General features: G+C 46.1%; 1 non-coding gene across 1 annotated transcript; it reads left to right on the plus strand.

Annotated features, from left to right (window-relative positions):
• Window positions 1–2,802: 2,802 nt before the first annotated feature.
• On the plus strand, window positions 2,803–2,875 carry TRNAR-UCU (transfer RNA arginine (anticodon UCU)). The gene has a single exon. It is a non-coding gene; the product is annotated as a tRNA-Arg (tRNA).
• The last annotated feature ends 2,771 nt before the right edge of the window (window positions 2,876–5,646 follow it).

Genomic DNA, 5,646 nt, shown 5'->3' on the forward strand with positions numbered 1-5,646 from the left:
CCTCACTCATCCCGCTTTGTTCTTCCTGGTCAAAAAATAAAAAAGAAGAAAATAATTTTCAGTAATCCGCACAGCATAGAAAGACAGTATCAATTAGGTCTGACCTAACTGCCAAATACCCTTGTATCACAAAATATTAGAACAACGTTTAGCATTTGTTGTGTAAACGGTAGCAATGTTACGTGTCAGGTTGGAAGGCTGCAGTAATGCTAAAAATTAGCACATAACATTTACGTTATATTTTGTGCGCTTGTCTAACGTACAAACTAAGCATGCATATAAATGGTGTATTTTACAGTTATGTTCGAAATGTTGACATAATTTCTAATGAACTGCAAAACAGCGTTGCCAATGCATACTTCAAGCGAGTGTTATCGCTTTTCTAACCCCTGTTCTTGTAGTTCAAGTAACGAAATCAGCATTTGCATGTCCTGAGGTGTGCCTGCCATAGACTGCATACATACGCCAAAATTTTATTACAGGACTTCACTCATTAAAAGTTGCCCACCATATGTTTACAGGGATACTCCATGTACCACTTTCAGGCAGTAACGAAACGTTACAACGTTATTTTTTTGTTTTGTTTTCGGTCAAACATTCAGCCATTGTTCGCGATGTCTTTTATTTTAGCGCTCTGCTTCTGAAGCGTTATGTCGAAGCGATCTTTTCCTAACCTCAATAAAACATTTAAGCAAAGCAACATGCACTTTCGCTAGAACGGTAAATTAACGCTGCAGGACAAGACCCAACAATTGTGGGCGCATACAGCTTCAAACAACACTTGGAAAGGAGCACAACTAATGCATACAACTCATACGCTAACGTTCGAATGGGCTGACACATAGCAGCGAAGGGTGACCCGCAAGTGATTGTGGTGAATGGGGAACAGGTAAAGTTTTCCTTTAAATATTCGGTTATATGAATGCTATTTGCGGCAGGAAAACTAAACAGCGAAATTCTGCTAGTTGAAGACAGGCATTTAGCCAGGAGGGGAGTTTCGGGAGGTGGGGACTTGTACGAACAGCGGGAACGGCTACGAGACAGCGCTTGATATACTCTATTAATGTTGCCTTAAAGTTAGGAGTTAAAAATTAGAATGACATTTACAACTTAACATTAACATTATCTTTACTTTTAATGTTGAACAAATATTTAGAACATAACCTAAAACGTAATTAGTTAATTTCGAACAGAAGCATAACGTTCCAATGCAACCTGTACCGTATACAACTTAGCGTTTTAGGGAAAAGTTGTGCACACTGGCTATTTGTTTGATGGTTGTTTAAATAAGGTGCGGGAACATTACTTTTGAAGTTTATTTAGGGAGTTTTAGAACTGTTAAAAAAATACATTAAGGCCATTCCGAATGTTTCCCCTATATGTTCCGGAAAATTTTTTTTTAGTTAGAAGGGCGCTTTCTTCGACATATATCATTGACAGTGGTTTAGCGCATCATAACGCAGCTAAGTCGTGCTAGTTAGTAGGCTGATTAACTAATACTGAGCAGTTAATTTTTAACTATTATTATTATTATTATTATTATTATTATTAGTTAATTTTTAACTATTATTATTAGTCACCTTAGTATTGAGATGCGTGTAGCCCACCATATGTAATATCTATGATCAGTTTTAGAATTTCGATAACGCAGTTACCCTCGGCGCTGTGGCCCAACGAATTTTGGCTATTTCGACGAGTTACGTGCACTGGAGGGGTTGCTTTGCCTGCAAGCTTCTCGAAAGCGCATGTATTTTGGCGAGATGTAGGCAAAATTTGTTGGGCGACAGTAACTGCGTTTTCGGAATAATACTTGCGGTGGGCTACACGCCTCTTAATAAGGAGACTAACAGTAACAGTTAAAAAGTTAACTGCTTAATATTAGACAGCCTGCTAGTTATCACATCTAACAATGCTATGCCTCAAAAAGCGGACTTCTACTCAAAAAGCCCAATTTTGAGCATTGCACAAAATTTTAGTTGGAACACCCGATATATCGTGCGAGCGCTTGATAAAACGTTTCGGTGATACGTGGATATCAACTCCCTGGCCGGCTTGTGCACCGAGCACCCACATTATATTCCCGGAGAGGGCCACAAGCTGTTCGGGCCTGAAATGCATTCTTGGCTATTTTTCTCCGCGCAAATGCCAAGGAACCTTAAAGAACTTTCCCTCACCCACATATCTCACTTTTCCTCCTTCATATTTACGCTAGCGCTCGTCGAAGAAGAAGAGGGAGATGAATTAGGCGAGACCTCGCAGGTGCCGCAGCCCTTCGACACACAAGACCGGAATGAACCGGGCCCCGCGCAGTAAGCGAGCCAAGGAAGCCGAACGCGGCAGGCGGAACGCTTATGAAACAAGCCTCACGCGCTCCGCCGCCGGCAAGGCGACAGGCTTATCGATGACCCGCTTTCACGCGAGCTGCTGCTACGCCGGCGGACGGAGCCGAGTTCGAATTGAACGCCGAGCTACTACGACGATCGCGCCATGCCTTTCTGGGCGGTGCGTCGCAACCGCCCTCCGTGCAGCGAGGTCAAATGCGTCTACGCTGCAGCTGTGCCGGCAGTGCTTCGGAGGCAACCACTCTCGCCGTCGAGCCTGCCAACGTCATCGTGAGCGCTCGCAGCAGTTGTCACTGCCCACCAGACTCGCAAAAGCCCCCCTTTACCGAGAGACACGCGTCAAAAACGGAGAGACGGGCGACGCCCCGACAACCACGACTCGACAGAAAGGAAGTTTAGGAATGCGAGAAAAAGGTGCCCACAAATGATATGCTCTCCAACGACCACCCCCTCCGGCCCCGTCCCTGTAGCGCAGTGGATAGCGCGTTGGACTTCTAATCCAAAGGTCCCGGGTTCGAATCCCGGCAGGGATGCAAAGTTCCGTGTGGAGGACAATTTTTTTTTTTGCCTGCGTGTGTTCTTATGTGCCGCAGAAGCTTGCGCCCGGACAACTGCCACAATTTTTGCGTTTACGCGCTGCCGAACGTGCACTTTTCTATGCTTTGTCTCGCGAAACCGGCGGGACATTTCCATGGCGGCAAAGCCAGTTTCCTTTTTTTATTCTCCGTTGACGGTTACTGCATACATCTACTTCACTGGTCGATATGACCTCTGACAGTAAAAATAATGAGCGATTTTCCAACCGCCAATGCGTCAAACGGATAGATATCAGGATGCCTGTTTTGCGTGCATAAACGGTTCCACTCACAAGTAAAGAACTAACGCACCTTTATTATTATTTCTTTACGGCTAAAAGGCGAACATGCGGGACCATATCGACGTCCGTGTCCACAGCACACTGATTCAACTTCTCGGAACGCGCAGCGACCGTGGTTTCCGAGAGCGCATCCCGACGGTACACGAAGACCTCCAATACCAGCGCCTCAACCGCCGACGCCGCCGCCGCCGCCGCCTGCATGGCCGCCCGTCACTTCGCGCAGGCGCAGTAGATCGCACAAAGCGGCGCTAGCGTCGCGTCGTCTGCTGCTACTCCAAACAGCTCCGGGCACCACTCCGGGCGTTTCGAGTTGAGTTGAGTGAGCGTTCTCAGCCATTGCAGGGAAAAATGCTTCACTTTTCCAAGTTACGTAGCTCACGCTGGAAATCCGCTATCCGTTGCGGGTAATTTACCGATATCGGAATTCGGAAGACGCAGGTCTCGCATATGAGCTTCCACATTAGGAGCAGCTACTGGGCGGCACCTTGCAACTTCTGAACGCTCCGCGAAGTTCACTTCAGGGCCACAGGTGACGCGAAAATTTCAGTAAGTCTGCGACCCTGCAAGTTTCTTGATTCTCTAGACAGCTACGTTTTATAGTTGCAGTAGCGACCATATGGGGTGGGAGAAAACCTGAAAATTTATTTACGCGCCGCTACATGGGAAGAATTTGAGTGGCGATTTCTTGGTCACCATCTTAGCGTATAGCAACCGCCGCAATATACATACATAACCCTGCGTGTGAATTTGTCTCTCTCCATTTTTTTTTTTGTACAGCGTCAGTCGCATCAGATAAGTTTGCTATAGTCGATGTTTTCACCATTATAGCCATAGTAGAAGCCTTACGTTTGTCGTCACACGAAACTCGATTACGATACTACCACAGAATCACGTGACTGAAATCAATACAGTTTCTTCGTCACTTCTTCGGCCAGCAGGAGGGCCGGAAGTTTGCAGAGTGTGCCCTATCGCATCTTTCTTTGTCCGTGTCTTTTTAGCGTTAGTTACCAGATCGGCGGTCAGCAGTTTGACAGATTTTTCTGTTTTGTAGTTTGCCTTGGTGTGGTGGTGCGTTGCAGCTGTTGCTGTTGCTTTTTAGTCCTGAAGAAAAGTGAAAAACTGGAATATAATTTTTTTTTAATTTTGCCTGGCTCCGCGAGAGAATTACGGTGTGTTCGCTGTCCACACGAAGACCGTGACAGCGCGAAACAATGGAGCATTTCTCGCTGTAAGTGAAATTTACGGCCATAAAGAAAGCTGCCAATTAGTTGGTTGGTTGTTTATATATGTATCTGTGGTGTGAAAAATAAACTAGTTGTGAGTGGCGCTCTGTACCGCTCTCTTGTCTTGTGTGTGTGTGTGTGTGGTTTTTTGGCGCCTTTACATTTACAATAAAAGAAAGAAAAGCGCGATATTAAGACTTGCCGACTCAAGCAACGCCTCTAGGTCATTTAAACTTAAAAAAGCGCAGATAATCCCTCAGCCCCATCAGGAAAGTCCAGCCCTCCCCCCCCCCCCCCCCCTCCAAAAAAAAAAAAAAAACTCTCAGTCTGTGTGGTTTGATTTCATTTAAGCAACTGACAGCACTTTATACCGCTTGTACGCAGAAATGCCACACGACAGCCATGAATTTCGCCACATGTCACACACACGCACTACATTTTTGTCTAGCGCCTTGCATACTAAAAAGCCAGTGCTCATTCCAAAGATACGAACCTGGTCCCTAGAAAGACTGAATGTATTTGTAAACTGTTACGGTACACAGTCGCAAGACGACGACGACGTCGAAGCAACCGCCAATGTGAGCTGCTGCTCGCGTTCTGTCAAACATTCCGCTGCAGACAACGCCTCACTATATTTTGGTGGAGTTGCCGGACTTGACGGATGCCGGGGTGGAAGGAGATGGTCGGACATCTGCACCGGCCATTGCAGCTCTCTTATATTTTCTTTTTCCTGCCTTGTTCGCTCTCTCAAGCACTCTCAACTGCACCTTCGGAAATCGGGAACGGTATAGTATACCGGTTATGCTACAGACTCTATGCCATTTTTTAATTTCCTGTCCTTTACTAGCGTATAAAGTGACTCCACACCCAACGTTCCCTCTTCTTTATTAGCTGAAGCCTGGAGCGTGGGGTCGCTTCAGCTAATGGTGAAAGGCGCGAAATTCAAATCTGGAAACAGTTTCGGGAAGGAATAGTCATATTATACCAACCCAGCCTTTCAGTGAAGCTTGCATACACTCTGAGTGGCTCCCATTGCAAGTACTCAGATTCCGCGCCACTCATCCACAGGTCCATGGAGAAGTGCCCGTCATGACGGAACAAATGGAGCTTATGTACGGTGGGTCAGCGCAGGTTGGATCTCCGATCACACACCTGCGAGCACTCTTTTGCGGAGGACTGTTTTTCTCTTCTTACTCATGTCTGC

Source organism: Amblyomma mixtum, chromosome 1 (genome assembly GCF_055824585.1).
Source record: "Amblyomma mixtum isolate Tamu chromosome 1, ASM5582458v1, whole genome shotgun sequence".
Taxonomy (NCBI): Eukaryota; Metazoa; Arthropoda; class Arachnida; order Ixodida; family Ixodidae; genus Amblyomma; species Amblyomma mixtum.